The sequence below is a fragment of the Tachyglossus aculeatus genome, assembly GCF_015852505.1.
Source record: "Tachyglossus aculeatus isolate mTacAcu1 chromosome 12 unlocalized genomic scaffold, mTacAcu1.pri SUPER_6_unloc_1, whole genome shotgun sequence".
Taxonomy (NCBI): domain Eukaryota; kingdom Metazoa; phylum Chordata; class Mammalia; order Monotremata; family Tachyglossidae; genus Tachyglossus; species Tachyglossus aculeatus.
The window spans coordinates 9,664,246-9,680,238 of record NW_024044828.1 but is presented as its reverse complement, the minus strand read 5'-3'; the positions used below and the strand labels follow the sequence as shown (position 1 = coordinate 9,680,238).

Below are 15,993 nucleotides of genomic sequence, written 5' to 3'. Positions count from 1 at the left end.
GCCCGAAAAGAGAATACTTGGAGGTAGAAAAGGAGACATTTGCTTCATGCAAAAAATTGCTAGGCTTGATTTTCTCTAACTTAAGCTCTGTAAAATCTGCCTAGACAATATATGAGGTGGAAAAGGCATAATTTACTTCATGCAAAAAAGTTCTCCTATGTATTGCTCTACCCATGGCCTCTAAGGCCTGCAAAGAGAATATTTAAGGAGTTAAAGGAGACATGACCCACATGCAAATTTCCTCCTTTCTTTTAAGCTCATCCTTAAAGGCCTTGTGCTTTTCGATAGAGAAAATGTAATATACTTGGGGTGAAAAGGAGAAATTTTCTTCCTGCACAGTCTCCCCCTTTATTTTGCCACCAAAGGCTTTGCCTTCCAAGGCCTTTTTGTTAGGAGAGACAAGAAAATATCGGGGATGAAAGAAAATGGTAAAACTTGCTTCATGCGAACAAACCTCCTGCTTAGTGCATCACCTCAGGACTTCAAGGTCCTGTAATTTAGAGTTGAGTTGAAAAAGGAAGCATGTGCTTTATGTCAGTAAGTCAGCTATTTATTTCTCCACCTTAGGTCTTCAAGGCCTTTCAGTTGATAGTGGAGATAGCCTAACTGGAGTGGAGAAAAGAGAGAATAGCTTCATAAATAGTCTAACTTGCTCCATGCAAAAATCTACCTCTGCATCTCCTAAGGCCCCAGCCCAGGTCTTTAGGGCTTGGGCTGTTGGGGAAAGAGAGAGAGAGAGAGAGATTAGAGGTAGAAATGGGGTGAAGAGCTTCATGCTAATTCCCCCTAAGAATCCCTGAAAGAGTTTTCACTCTTATCCTTCCACTCTGCCTGCTCTGCCATCTCCACCTGAGACAAAGTCATCGAACCACTCTGTGCTGCTTAAGCAGGTAAGAAATTGGAAGGCAAATGGGAGAGGGCCAGATTTGTGGTTCTTTGGAATGCTAGTTAAGGATGCTTTTGAGACCCAATCACTCCCTGGGTGCTCGACGATGCGTAAAAAAATTTCTATTAAGATATGCCTTAGCATTCTTCCAAATCACCAAACATTTGTTTCAATGTTTTGGTACAGTTGAAATATCATTCAGACCTATGTCAGAAGGTTAGAGTGTCCAGTCAACATTTCTCTTGGCTTCCAGTGGAGGTGGGCTACATTTCATGTCTAGGGAATCTCCCCGTCAGCGTGTCCTAGAGCGCAAATGAGGTGGTTTTTAGTTGGGATCAATTGATTAGTTTACTTTGTGCTCCGGAATCAATGACTTGGCCATCATCCATTCCTGGATTGAGCCTGGTGTTTTGTAGCCTCGTCTGAGACCAGATTTTCACCTAGTCACTTTCCTTCCTCTTCTCTAGATCCTGCCTCCCAAGAGGTGCACTTGTTTAGTGTGGAAATAGTGGAGAAAGAAAGAGGTAAGCAGCCTTGGCAGAGTATCTGGGTCATCGTGAAAGCGAGTGATATACGGATCAACAGTTGGGATTCTGCTTCTTCCTGTTGATTTTTCCATTTCCTGTTTGATGTGTACGGTGAAATATTGGGGCAAGAACCAAATCTGGTTGCTCTCCTCGCTGCCCAAACATTAACCAAGCTTTACAAAGGAAAATGAGTTATCAAAATGAAGCTGACTTTAACTCCTTGATGTATGTACTAGACTTTCGTGGAGATATACGAAAAAGAATGGAACTGTATTTCTCCCTTCCTGCAGGGCCAGCCAGCACCACTCAAGAAAGGCTCCATAGGATGTTCAACTCTAGAGGAATAGAGGATGAAGAACAATCAGATGACTGTTGGGTTTGGAGGGAAAAAAATCCAGCTACTAGTTAAGAGGAAACGGTGCTGGATCCAAGGCTCAGTCTCGAGCCTTCTGGTCCAGGATTTTGGGGGTGGGGGGCAGATTAAAGAAAATTTTGGGGGGAGGAGGAGGGATTTTGCATCATGCCAAATTGTTGAAAAACGTAGGTTCCTGTAAGACAGTTCATGTAAGACTCTGATGATCTCCTGCCTTGGGTCTTGAAGGCCCAGGGGTGAGGATGAAGCAAGTAACTTCATGTCAAAATCTCCTGTTTGACCCATCATCTCCCATCCTGGCTATTCTGGTCTTTGTGGTGGGTGGTTGGGAGGGGGGAATCCCCAGAGAAACTCTGCTGGGCAAAATGGGAGATTCTGTTCTTGGAGAATCTCCGGCAAAACATGGTCCAACCGTCCAAGAAATCCCCAGTTGGTCTTTATGGCTGCACTTCTGGACCAAGAGGTTATCCTCAGACAATTTGGGATGTGTCTCTTGTGAGCCTTCTAGTTTTCAGAGGAGATAGAGCTGCTGCAATTTGACCCTGTAGGCTCATTTTCCATGTGAATCAATTATCCAGGTTTATCGGGAAATACCTTTTAAAATTCTATAGTGTTTTGTCAGGATTCCAATTTCAAACCTGTATGATGAAAGCATAACAGAGAGAACTCCTTGACTTTCTCTGAATCCTGGTTGACCAACTCTACTGTTCAATGGAGTGTTATTTTTCTGTCATTCAGCTGATACAAAACAACTAAAACATGTACGCAGTCCATCACACCAACATTTAAAAAGTCAATAAAATAACTAAATAAAATAAAAAATAAATGTAGGACAATCAAATAGTTTAAAATAAAAATTAATATTAACATCAGTGACATATAAACTGACATATAAATATATACAACACTCATTCCATTGAACGTAGACGTCTGGGATATCTTAGGATTAAAAGAACCCCATCCATTTGGAGACCAAAAACCGCAAGGTTAATATCTGTGCGTTTTTCAACGTAATTAGACGAAAGGCTTTATGAACGCAAACTGACTGTAACACTATAGACCCACCCAAAAACCTCAAGGGGAAATTCAGCCTAATTTCAAAGCTATTTTACGTCATAGGATTTTTTGAAGAATGTCTGACTATTTGAGTGCTTTGTCCTTAAGGTTTTGAATCTGCGCAGACTTGGGGGGCTGCTTCTCTGGACTGGATCTTGCCTGTCTGTGGTAAGCACTAGTAAGAACAGAGGTAAGTGTGAACTGAGCTGGTGGGGAGAAATCTACTAAGTCCCCTGAAGGACTGGTTCAAGGGATATCCTCAGGGTGGCCCTGGGGGCTGGCAGTCGTTGCCTAGATGAATGTCAGTGCATTTACACATGACTTCGCTTTTCCACCTTAAAATCTGCCTGTAGGATTTTTGTTCCCCATATACAGCTAGGAGAGAATGAGATCCGGGGGAAAAACTGAGGTGAAAGTGCAGCGGTCCAAGAAGAAGAATTCACACGATCGAGTCAGCCATAGGAGGCATGGCCACTGTCCCTGCGGCCCCATCTTGCAGCGGGGGGAAGCAGGGACAGCCTGGTGAGAGGGAACCGGGGGAGGAGGGAGGTGAGGAACCAGGCCTGAGGAGGTGGGACGGAGGGCCTAAGGCCACTGCAGCACTGCCACTAGGTGCCCCCTGATTCTCAGTGGGTGCCCCGCTGCAGGGGGGACAGTGGCAGTGCAGGGGAGGGAGCGGCAGGGAAGAGGGTGTTGCTGGGGACCACTTCTCTATTCTCTATCTTTTTCCCCAGTCCATCACACCAACATTTAAAAGTCAATAAAATAGGTAAATAAAATAAAAAATAAATGTATAAATAAACTGACTGTAACACTATAGACCCACCCAAAAACTTCCAGGGAAAAATTCAGTCTAATTTCAAAGCAATTTTACGTCATATGATTTGTTGAAGAATGTCTGACTATTCGAGTGTTTTGTCCTTAAGGTTTTGAATCTGTGCAGACTTGAGGGGCTGCTACTCTGGACTGGATCTTCCCTGTCTGTGGTAAGCAGTAGTAGGTACAAAGGTAAGTGCGAACTGAGCTGGTGGGGAGAAATCTACTAAGTCCCCTGAAGGATTGGTTCAAGGGATATCCTCAGGGTGGCCCTGGGGGCTGGCAAGCGTTGCCTAGATGAATGTCAGTGCATTTACACGTGCCTTAGCTTTTCTACCTTAAAATCTTCTGGTAGGATTTTTGTTCCCCATATATGGCAAGAAGAGAATGAGTTTTCCCAGATCCGGGGAAAAAAGTGAGGTGAAAGTGCAGCGGTCCAAGAAGGAGAATTCACACGATCGTGTCAGCCATAGGAGGCCTGTCCACTGTCCCTGCGGCCCCGTCTTGCAGCGGGGGCAAGCAGGGACAGCCTGGTGAGAGGGAACCGTGGGAGGAGGGAGGTGAGGAACCAGGCCTGAGGAGGTGGGATGGAGGGCCTACACCCACTGCAGCACTGCCACTAGGTGCCCCCTGATCCTCAGTGGGTGGCCCACTGCAGGGGGGACAGTGGCAGTGCCGGGGAGGGAGCGGCAGGGAAGAGGGTGGTGCTGGGGACCCCTTCTCTGTCTTTTTCCCCTCCGTGCCTCCCTTCCTGTTTCCACAGCACCCTGACATTCGAGGACCACAGCCCATTCGAGGACCACAGCCCATTCGAGGACCACATCCCACCAGCCAAGCCAGCAGCAGCAGCTTCTTCCTGGACTCCCAACGGCCCGAGGGAAGCCATCCTGAAGCCCTCCTGGGAAGCCATCCTGAAGCCCTCCTGGGAAGCCATCCTGAAGCCCTCCTGGGAAGCCATCCTGAAGCCCTCCTCACAGCACCCTAAGGACCACAGACCACCAGCCAAGACAGTGCCAACTTCTTCCTCGACTCTCAGTGGCCCAGGGGAAATAATCCTGAAGAACTCCTGCCTGCATCCTAAAGACCACAGCCATCCAGAACAGCCAGCTCCAACTTTTCCAGACTCTCATCAGCCCGAGAGAAACAGTCCTGAAGCACTGCTGATTGCACCCTGCCCCAGATCCCTTAGGATGCCTTCTGGGGCTTGGACTTGTGTCTGACCCCACCACCCCATCCCCACTCTAGATCCACCATTCCCCCCTTCCAGATATTCCAAGAAAACCTGTTCTTCCCCCCAAACCCCATGTTAATGAATTAAAGTTGTTAAAATTCCACCTCACACCAGATGGTCTTCCTGTGTTTGTGGATCGGGTCTCTGTATGGTTCTTAGAGATGGTGTCTTCACAGAATAATCATGACTGATGTTGATTAGCCCCCCTCACCGCACCCTAAGGACCACAGCCCACCAGCCAAGCCAGCGCCAACTTCTTCCTGGACTCTCAATGGCCCAAGGGAAGCCATCCTGAAGCTCTCCTCACAGCACCCTAAAGACCACAGCCCCTCTGGCCTAGCCAGCTCCAACTTCTCTGGACTCTCATCAGCCCGAGGGAAACAATCCTGAAGCACTACTGACTGCACCCAGTCCCAAATCCCTTAGGATGTCTTCTGGGGCTTGGACTTGTGTCTGAGCCCACCACTAGACCACCATTCCCCCCTTCCAGATATTCCAGGAAAACCTGTTCTTCCCCCAAACCCTAATGAATAATGAATAAAAGTTGTTAAAATTCCACCTCACACCAAATGGTCTTCCTTTGTTTGTGGATTGGGTCTCTGTATGGTTCAAAGAGATGGTGTCTTCACAGAATAATCAAGACTGTTGTTCAGTGCTGACTAAAACTCCTCTTTGTAGAAAGGAAAGTGAAGGTGGCAGCCTTGCCTAAGGGCTTTATACTAAAACAGTTGGGTAGGAACTCCTCAGCCAGCTGAAAGTGTGATAGTGTGACAGAGAAGCAGTGTGGCTTAGTGGAAAGAGCCCGGGCTTGGGAATCAGAGGTTAAGGGTTCAAATCCCCACTCCCCTGCTTGTCAGCTATGTGACTTTGGGCAAGTCACTTAACTTCTCTGTGCCACAGTTACCTCACCTGTAAAATGGGGATTAAGATCGTGAGCCCCACATGGGTTGACCCGCTCACCTTGTATCCTCCCCAGCCTTAGAACAGTGCTTTGCACATAGTAAGCTCTTAACAAATACCAAATTTCAAGCACTTAGTACAGTGCTCTGCACACAGTAAGTGCTCAATAAATAGGACTGAATGAACAGTTCTGTGGGGAAAGTGGAAGGGTGATCTATGGCACTAGATGCCCCCTCTTTAGAAGTCTTTTTTTCCCCTCTGCTACACAGTGAGCTCTGAAAACTGCGATTGATTAATCGAGAGAGGGCTCTTTCCTGAGATAGTAAACATCCCATCCTGCAGGGAGAATGATGGGAGCTGCCTGGTGAAGGGAAGAGCCAGACAACTGATGGTTAGAAGATCACTCTTCTACCATGTCTGCTTTGGAAAGAGGAAAGTACTGGAGAAGTGCCTCTCAGGCGGTCATTATACTGTAGAGTTGCAAAGATTTCCTTAAAAATATTTGTTAAGCCCTTACCCTGTGCCAAGAATTGTACTAAGTGCTGGGGTAAATAGAAGTTAATCAGGTTGGACACAGACCCTGTCCCACAGAGGACACAGTCTTAATCCACATTTTGCACATGAGGTAATTGAGGCACAGAGCTCTTGGGTGATTTGCCCAAGGTCACGCGGCAATCAATTCTAAATAACACTTTTGCCTAGACCCTTGCATCTAGGATGAATACAACTTTTAGATTATTCTGGTGTATATTTAGTGCTCTCTTTCTGTCCTAGAATCGTTTATTTTCTTTCAGATGTCCTTTGCTTTGAAAATCCTAATTATTTTAAAGGTTTTTACTTTTCATTCCAACCTTCACAACCTCTTTGCTCGTTTCTCTCCCATTATTAACTCCCACTTTCCTTTTTTACGCAGTCATTTTTCAGGCACCGAGAATGGCAGGCCTCTTTTTTTTTTAGCAAGCGAGGCATAATACCCCGTGCTCGTTGCCACCAGGAGAAGGCAGTTTACAAATTCTGCCCTTATAAATCCATAATTTTACTTATTCTGTAGAGGAATCTGGAGAATGAGGCCCACGACCACCCTTTCAGGAGTGTTTCTTCCGAGTAAACACTGGGCAATTCGGCTTTATGGGTTAAGTGCAAAATGACACCCTGCAGTGTCAGTTCCCAGGAAACAGCAACCATCCAACTCAGCATCTCCAAAAGGCAGTTCAACACTGGTTCTTCAGTCCTCGGTTTTAAATAGTAAATGCGTTTATTACCTTAAGGGTGACACCCTGAGATACGATTTCCATGTTTAGCATTTCTCCTCATGTTACAACGTTGAAAGAACCACCCTACATCCCAAAACTTCAATGTTACCTGCACTGCAGAGTTTCATTTTTCGATTCATCGGAAACAAAAAAATCACCGTTTTGGGTTTTACTGTCTTTTCTTTGGATTTATTCCCAGAGAAGGAGCAATTTTTACCTCTGTTAGTTTTTTCTGTTCATTTTTGAGAGTAGTTGCAATAAAAATTTGTACCAACTATCACGTTCGTTGTGGATAGGTAGTCTGGGATACAGTATCCAATGGCTGTGATGGGAATGAAGTTCACAGCTCCTTTCTGTCAGAAATTTTCAATCTAGATCATATATTACTGGATTAAGATCAGGGCTTTAATCCCAGATGAAGAGGAGGTGCAATATTTATAAGCACTCTTGGAGTGCAGGAAGGACAACAAGGGAGTGAAAGGTTTAAGGAGAGTAAGCTCCCTGTGAGCAGGGTATGGGACTTATGTTTCCCAAGATCTTACGTCAATCAGTGAATTGCCCTGAGTGAAGGGTAAAGAAAGCAATGAGAAGCAATGTGGCCTAATAGAAAGAGCCTGGATATGGGAGTCAGGGGACCTGAGTTCTTATCCGAGTTCCCCCGCTTGCCTGCTGTGTGACTTTGGGCAACTCACTTAACGTCTCTGTATCTCAGTTCCCTCACCTGTACAATGGGGATATGGGCTGTGAGCCCCATGTGGCATTAGGACTGTGTCCACCCTGTTTATCTTCTATCTACCTTCAGGGCTTAGTACAGATCTTGATACAGATCTTGACTTGTAGTATGCACTTAACAAATACCATAATTATCCCTTGCGCTTCCAGTACTCAGAGAGAGTTCACGTCTACCTCGGGTAATCGGTTCTCTTTCCATTAGGCCACGTTGCTACCATGTTGATATCTTCATGAAGATGACATCACTTAATTAATAAATCAGTAGTATTTCTTGTCTACTTCCTCTGCGCAGAGCACCGTACTAAATTCGTGAGAGTACCATACGGTAAGTACACATAATAATTATGATAATTATGGCATTTGTTTAGCACTTACTTTGTGCCAAGCACTGTTCTAAGCACCGAGGTTGATATATGGTAATCAGGTTGGGCATAGTCCCAGAGACTATGTGGATTTATAGTCCACACTTCTTCGCACATACTCATGTAATTATCTTCCCATGCTGCCCATTACTAAACACACAACCCCAAGCACATTCCTAGCCCTTCCCACTCTGTCAACAGCAGCGGATCTCAGGAGTTACTCCTGGGCCTGGATGAGCCTACTTTACCATGGCAAAAAAATTCTAATTGGTCTTTATTAATCAAGCCTTCTCTCTCGACTTTCAAGTATCCCCACTTGAACTCTTAGCTCCATTCAAAATTTAGGGACCTATAGAATAACCATAAAAAATGAAATCCTCATTCCTATTGTGGAAACGATCATGGAACTTCTTATTTTTATAATTGAGCCCATGAAACTTATGTGACTACTGTATGACAGTATAACATTTCAGATAAATGGTGTTTTCCATTCTGCTTTTAATGAAGAGAAAGAATTCACCATAAGGTTCCACCCCAAGGATTTCAGAAACCAGACTTAAGGGGAAACATGAAAACAGGTTTCCATTTTGTGATATTCTGTGATTAAATATCAGAGAATTTGAGAAGCAGTGGGGCTCAATGGAAAGAGGATGGGCTTTGGAGTCAGAGGTCATGGGTTCAAATCCCAACTCCGCCAATTGTTAACTGTGTGGCCTTGGGAAAGTCACTCATCTTCTCTGTGCCCCAGTTAACCTCATCAGGTTGTGGGATAACCTGATCACCCTGTTACCTCCCCAGGCCTTAGAACAGTGCTTTGCACATACTAAGCGATTACTAAATGCCATAAAAAATAAAAAATATCAGCGAACAGTCACTGATTACTACTGGACTGGATGTTCACCTGGTGACTGCTTGCTTTTCTCCTGGACAGCTTTCTGGTACATGATCAAGATTGGCTCTCAGTTCTAAGGTAACAATGATGGTGAGACTGCATCTCTGAGGATCTCTAGTTTTGAGAGAGACTAATTGCACATTTTATTTCCACAAACATAGTCGGGCATCTAATTTGGCCCCTGAACTCTGGGGGACATTGCTCCAACTCCACTGGTTCACTATGGGAAAGGGACATCCTATTATCAGTAGTTTAGGTGACAAAAATGCCTCATAAACATATCCCTATACTCCTTCATTCACCTAATTCACTAATAGTAATAATGATAATTATGGTAGTTACGCACTTGCTATGTGTCAAGCCCTGCTCTAAGTGCTTAGGTTGATATGAGGTAATCAGGTCAACACAGTCCCCATTCAGAGATGGGCTCACACAGTCGTAATCCCTATTTGACAGACGAGGGAACTGAAGCCCAGAGAAGTTAAGTGACTTCCCAAGGTCGCAACCCAGACAAGTGGCAGAGCAGGGATTAGAACTCACGCATTTCCTTACTCGCAAGCTTGTGCTCTTGCCACCAGGCCACACTGCTTCTTCCCCAAGTTGACTTTGATGTCTGGCTCCCCCCACTGTTTTCAAAGTCCTTATGGGTAGGGAGCACTTCCATCAACTGTTCTGTACCCTTCCAAACACTTAGTAATGTGCCCTGAGTGGAAAGAGCCCATGCTTGGGAGACAGAGGTCATGGGTTCCAATCCTGCCTCCACCACTTGTCAGTTGGGTGACTTTAATTTCTCTGGGCCAGACCAGGGATTAGAAATAACCACACATTTACTGACTCGCTACCTTGTGCTCTTGCCACCAGGCCGCGCTGCTTCTTCCCCAAGTTGACTTTCATGTCTGGCTCCTCCCACTGTTTTCAAAGTCCTTATGGATAGGGAGCACTTCTATCAACTGTTCTGTAACCTTCCAAACACTTAGTAATGTGCCCTGAGTGGAATGAGCCCGGGCTTGGGAGTCAGAGCTCGTGGGTTCTAATCCTGCCTCCACCACTTCTCAGCTGGGTGACTTTAACTTCTCAAGGCCAGACCAGGGATTAGAAATACCCACACATTTACTGACTCGCAAGCTTGTGCTCTTGCCACCAGGCCGCGCTGCTTCTTCCCCAAGTTGACTTTCATGTCTGGCTCCTCCCACTGTTTTCAAAGTCCTTATGGATAGGGAGCACTTCTATCAACTGTTCTGTAACCTTCCAAACACTTAGTAATGTGCCCTGAGTGGAAAGAGCCCAGGCTTGGGAGTCAGAGCTCGTGGGTTCTAATCCTGCCTCCACCGCTTGCCAGCTGGGTGACTTTAACTTCTCTGGGCCAGACCAGGGACTAGAACCCACACATTTACTGACTCGCAAGCTTGTGCTCTTGCCACCAGGCCGTGCTGCTTCTTCCCCAAGTTGACTTTCATGTCTGGCTGCCCCCACTGTTTTCAAAGTCCTTATGGGTAGGGAGCACTACCATCAACTGTTCTGTACCCTTCCAAACACTTAGTAATGTGCCCTCAGTGGAAAGAGCCCGGGCTTGGGAGTCAGAGGTCGTGGGTTCTAATCCTGCCTCCACCACTTGTCAGCTGGGTGACTTTGGGCAAGTTACTTAACTTCTCTGTGCCTGTTACCTCATCTCTCCCCCTACTCCCGCTCCCCACCCACCACCTGACCTCCTTCCGCTCCCCACAGCACCTCTATATATGTATATATGTTTGTCCATATTTATTACTCTATTTCTTTTACTTGTCCATATTTATTCTATTTATTTTATTGGGTTGATGTGTCTGGTTTTGTTGTCTGTCTCCCCCTTCTAGACTGTGAGCCCGCTGTTGGGTAGGGACCGCCTCTAGATGGTGCCAACTTGTACTTCCCAAGCGCTTAGTACAATGCTCTGCACACAGTAAGTGCTCAATATATACGATTGAATGAAGGAATGAATCTGTAAAATTGGGATGAAGACTGAGCCCCACGTGGGACAACCTGAAAACCTTGTGTCTCCCCCAGTGCTTAGAACAGTGCTTGGCATGTAGTAAGAGCTTAACAGATCCCCTGATTATTACGAAGCAGTGTGGCTCGATGGAAAGAGCACGGGCTTGGGAGTCAGAGGTCATGGGTTCAAATTCCACCTCCACCAATTGTCAGCTGTGTGACTTTGGGTAAGTCTCTTCACTTCTCTGTTACCTCATCTGTCAAATGGGGATTAAGACTGTGAGCCCCACGTGGGACAACCTGATCACCTTGTATCCTCCCCAGCGCTTAGAACAGTACTTTGCACATAGTAAGTGCTGAACAAATGCCATCATTATTAAATCCAGTTGCTGAGGTGAAACAGAAGGGAAAGGTGGGGGAAAGGCAGGAAAAAAGCCCTTTTCATTCGTGTTTTTTTTATTTTTAAGTATGATCATTGGTTTGATTAAAGATTTCATAACAGAAATCTCCTAATACTGTCTGTGGTGGAACAGCAATGAATAGGTTTCAGAATATGCAATATACTAGCCATGGTGGGGGGGGGGGGGTTATTTTGATATGTAGGGACAGAAGTCATCGGTTTAAAAGAGGCAGGAACCGAGATTCTTTCTTTTTCTTTCAGTTGAGGTACTCCGTGGGAAAGGGGAATACAGGAGTCAGAGAGACAGCGTTGAATCCGCCCAATGAGTCACTGAGGCACCGACCTTCCCTCCCGGTGACCCCTCGGGTCAGTCGGGCACGGACCTCCCGTGTGGCCCTCCCACTGGGCCAGTGAGCCACCGACTAGCCGGCCGAGGGGTTTCAGCGAGGGGAGACCAGAGTCTCCAGCTTGAGGCAGGAGCAGAGGGCACGGGGCAGGAGAAGCGGGAAGGGGCTTTGTCACGAAAGGGAGTCTGAGGAAAAGAAGAAGTTCGAATAGTATATTCCCCTAAAATAATTCCAGAGAAACAAAAAATGCTAGCTCGATCACTGTAGCCTCTCTCCTTGAGGCATTTGTCAGGATTTGCCTTTCAAAACACGCCAGCCGGGTTTTGGACTCTTAGGTGGCCACCCTTCCCTCCCAGAAGCCCGACCTGATGATTGCAAAGTGATCAAAAGTTCAGCGCTTTTCCTCACAGTTCACTCGGCCCGCTCCGGGTCCTTGGAAGTGTGAGGAGAAAATACGCGTAGAGGACAAATAGGGACTTCCTGAACAATTTTCTAAAGAAATATTTTCTAGCTTTTTGACCTCTAGGTAAGTTGTTCTGGGGGAGACTTGTTTTTAAGCCTATCTGGCATTTTTCGTTTTTCTGTTACTAGAAGAACGGCCTCATTCTTCTCACAGACCTTTACTGAATCTTAATCACATTTTTCTTTTTTGTTTCGTTTAACGCTAAGGAAAACAACCTCGCCCAAAGGCAGATAGATATAGTCCCACAACGGGCTCAAAATTACGTCCACTGTAAGGGAAAATCCCAGAATTTCGAATTCGTGGCTAGGCACGCCCTTTAGAAAACCTGAGGCGATTTGGGTTTTTTTTTTTCTTCCTCGGACTAGAACTGGGCGCGGAAGGCGACGAGGAGACGTTCGTCTCCAAGCCGAGCCAAAGCGCGGGAAATGCTTGGCTCCGCCCCCCTCTTCCCTCAGGCCCCCATTACAAGAGGCTGAGGCGGAGGTTTTCGGGGTGAAGCGGCCGGCCGGAACTCAGAGGCGGCTGAGGCGGCTGAGGCGGCTGAGGCGGCTGAGGCGGCTGAGGCGCGAAAAGGCCAACCGCGCTCCCTCCGAACTAGTCTGAGGGAGGACGGCAGGTCCAGGAAGACGAGGAAAAAAAAAACAACCCAAACCAATAGGCCACAGGAACAAAAAGCAGCGTGGCTCAGTGGGAAGAGCACGGGCTTTGGAGTCGGAGGTCATGGGTTCAAGTCCCGACTCCGCCAATTGTAAGCTATGTGACTTTAGGTAAGTCACTTCACTATGCCTCAGTTCCCTCACTCACTGACCGTGAGCCCCCCGTGGGACAACCTGCTCACCTTGTAACCTCCCCAGCGCTTAGAACAGTGCTTTGCACATAGTAGGCACTTCCTAAATGCCATTAAAAAAGCAAAGCTGAAAGATAGTCAGCACCAACTCTCCTTACCCTCAACTTAATCGGTTTGACTCGTTTGGCTTTTCAATGATTCGAAGTGACTTTAAGGAATTCTGCGGCTCTATAACGGAATTCAGAGTGATTCCCTCATAGTGCCCCTCTGCTCTTGGGTGTGTGGGTGTGTGTGTGTGTGGGGGGGGGGGGCGTTGTTTCGTCCATAAGTGTGAATAACCACCTCAAGAAGGACGAACTGCCACGGCTGCCCCACCCGATTTTAGGAAAAAAATGACGTAGAAATAGGGAACTCTTAGGAAGCAAGACCCGATTTTTTCGGAAGGGACGAACCTACTGTAAGACCGGTTCTGAAGTGATGCCTGGCAGGTGCAGTTTGTTTCCCAAAGCCATTAAGTCCAACTATTCTTACGGGTCACCGGGATAGCTCTATCCTGAAGGGATTCATTTCAGAGAGAGCTGGGCCCGAGGAGAGGACGAGGGCTCGAGTCAGGTTGTGGACCCCGGGACTCTTTGAGGAGAAAAAGGGGAGGTGGCCGTCTCTAAAAGAAAAAAAAATCATTGCCTCAAGCCCTGGCCCGCGAGGAAGTTTTAATCGCCCGTGAGCCATATCTTCATTTGAAAAGTGTATTTCTAGCCCCTGGGAATTTCGCCGCACCCCAGGAATGGGAAATCAAAGTTGGTAAAACGGAACTTTAGTGTCAATTTCCTTACTTCCTATGTACTTAGAAAGCAAAGACAATGTCTTATTCAGTGGCTCCCCGGCGTTTGATGCCTCTCACTCCCTCCTGCCTCCTGGCATCGGGATCCTTTGTCCCTGTGATGCTTTGTACCATATAAAGAGAGAGTCAATAATTGACTTACATATCTTGTAGTGGTATGAATTAATAATGGTTTTGGAAAAGGAATTCCTGCTGTTGCCCAGGAAAGCCCTGATGTCAGTTTGTGTTCAAACCAAGGTTTGGCCTCCTTTCAGAAATTGGAAGTGCCCCCTCCACCCAAGGCTACAGGGGATGAGGAGAAGCAGCAGAAGAGAGAGGAGGAGACTTGAACGTTCTGCCCACCCCTGCACCAACAAAACCGGAGCCTAAAGCAAGCCAAACGGGGAGATCAGGGTGGCAGCGGTGACAAGTAAAATGGTAGGAGAAATTCTTCATTTTGGAGGGGAATTGTTATACGAAGCCTCTCAGGGAGACTGAAGGCACATCCTGGGTGGGAGGGATTGACTGTCCACTTGGGTATCCAGGAGATTTGAATGACTAAGGTGAATACCTGCAAGGCATCCAAATCGAAGGCCAGAAGCCACTGTATTATTTCTCATACTCTGCTATCGAGTTGCCTTTTAGCTACCTCCTGGAGGGACTTAGTCCCGAGAGCTGCAGCAGTGAGGAAGAGGACAAGGGAGAAGTGCCCGGGGATCAAGCCAACATGTGGAGACCAGGATGCCCTGAGAGAACTTGGGAGTCTACCGGTCCATCTGAAGAACAATAAGTATCTAATCATACATGAACCAAAACAAACTTTCAGACATATACTCCTCATATCAAATGATTTGAACTCTGATAAATCTCTCTCACAGTTTTCTGTTCTAGATGAAAAAGACGTTAGGACTTTTCCTCACAGAATATTTTCCCAATCCATTTTCAGGGGCAAGAGCTCGGGTTAGGATGTTCCTTTTCCTTCCTAAAATTCAATCGGGGTATAGAGGGGAGGTCCAGGGAGCCCTTAATTAGGAAGAAATAATAAGGGAAACAGAAGAGAGATTAAATACCTAGTACCGTGAGAGTATTTAAAAGTCAATTAAAAAACCCGAGCCTTACTGTAAATTTCCAAGGAAAATTTACCTCGGGTCTCCTTAAAACGAATGATTAAAATGTCTTAAGACAAGGCTCCCTGATTTACAGCAGTTCACTCTCCTGACTATTGAGATTGGGTTTATATTCCATGTGAGGCTTGGATTAGTTGAAGTAGAGAGGAAAAAATTCATGTACGTCTACTAATGGTGTGATTCTGCATGAAATCTGGAAAAGGGTTCGTGCCGTACCTTATGAAAACGTAGGTATAGTCCGTGCTGAAACCCAGGTTGATATATTTCAGAGACTTCACCTGCCTCCTTCCGGGAGCGCCCCATCCAGCGAGCATCCTCACCACTGGCAGAGCTGCAGTCTCGGACATCAGCAGAAACCAACCAACTGGAGGGTGAGGAGGGTTCGATGAAAAGGTGCTGGAGATCATAAACCACAAGGTTAGTATCTCTGCCTTTTCTAATGTGATTAGACTTACAGCTTGCTTTATGAACGCTAACTGACAGTCACACTATAGACCCACCCAGAAAATTGAAGGGAAAAGGCAGTCCAGTTTCACGGAATTTTATGTCATATGATCTGTTTAAGAATGTCTGACTAGTTGAGTATTTTGTTCTTAAGGTTTTGAATCTGCACAGATTTGGGGGGCTGCTACTCTGGACTGGATCTTGCCTGTTGGTGGCCGGCAAAGGTAGGAACAGAGGTAAGTGCAAACTGTGCTGAAAGGGCAAAATCTACTAATTCTCTTGAAGGATTGGTTCAAGGGATATCCTCAGGGTGGCCCTGGGAGCTGGCAAATGTTTCCTAGATGAACCTCAGTGGATTTACACGTGTCTAAGCTTTTTGACCTTAAAATCTGCTGGTAGGATTTTTGTTGCCCATATACAGCAAGGAGAGAAGGAGTTTTCCTAGATCCGAGGAAAAAAACGAGGTGAAGGTACAGCGGTCCAAGAAGGAGAATTCACACGATGGTGTCAGCCTTCGGAGGCACGGCCACTGTCCCTGCGCCCCAGTCTTGCAGGGGGGCAAGCAGGGGCAGCCTGGTGAGAGGGAACCGGGGGAGGAGGGAGGTGAGGAAC

The 15,993-nt window shown here is 46.5% G+C and overlaps 2 long non-coding RNA genes across 2 annotated transcripts; both read left to right on the top strand.

Moving 5' to 3' along the window:
• The first annotated feature begins 596 nt into the window (after nt 1-596).
• LOC119920914 lies at nt 597-1,878 on the top strand. The gene is made up of 3 exons (XR_005448441.1): nt 597-890; nt 1,354-1,410; nt 1,704-1,878. It is a non-coding gene; the product is annotated as an uncharacterized LOC119920914 (long non-coding RNA).
• A 12,597-nt stretch (nt 1,879-14,475) lies between these two features.
• On the top strand, nt 14,476-15,993 carry LOC119920915. Its single transcript, XR_005448442.1, has 3 exons — nt 14,476-14,600; nt 15,207-15,354; nt 15,536-15,993. It is a non-coding gene; the product is annotated as an uncharacterized LOC119920915 (long non-coding RNA).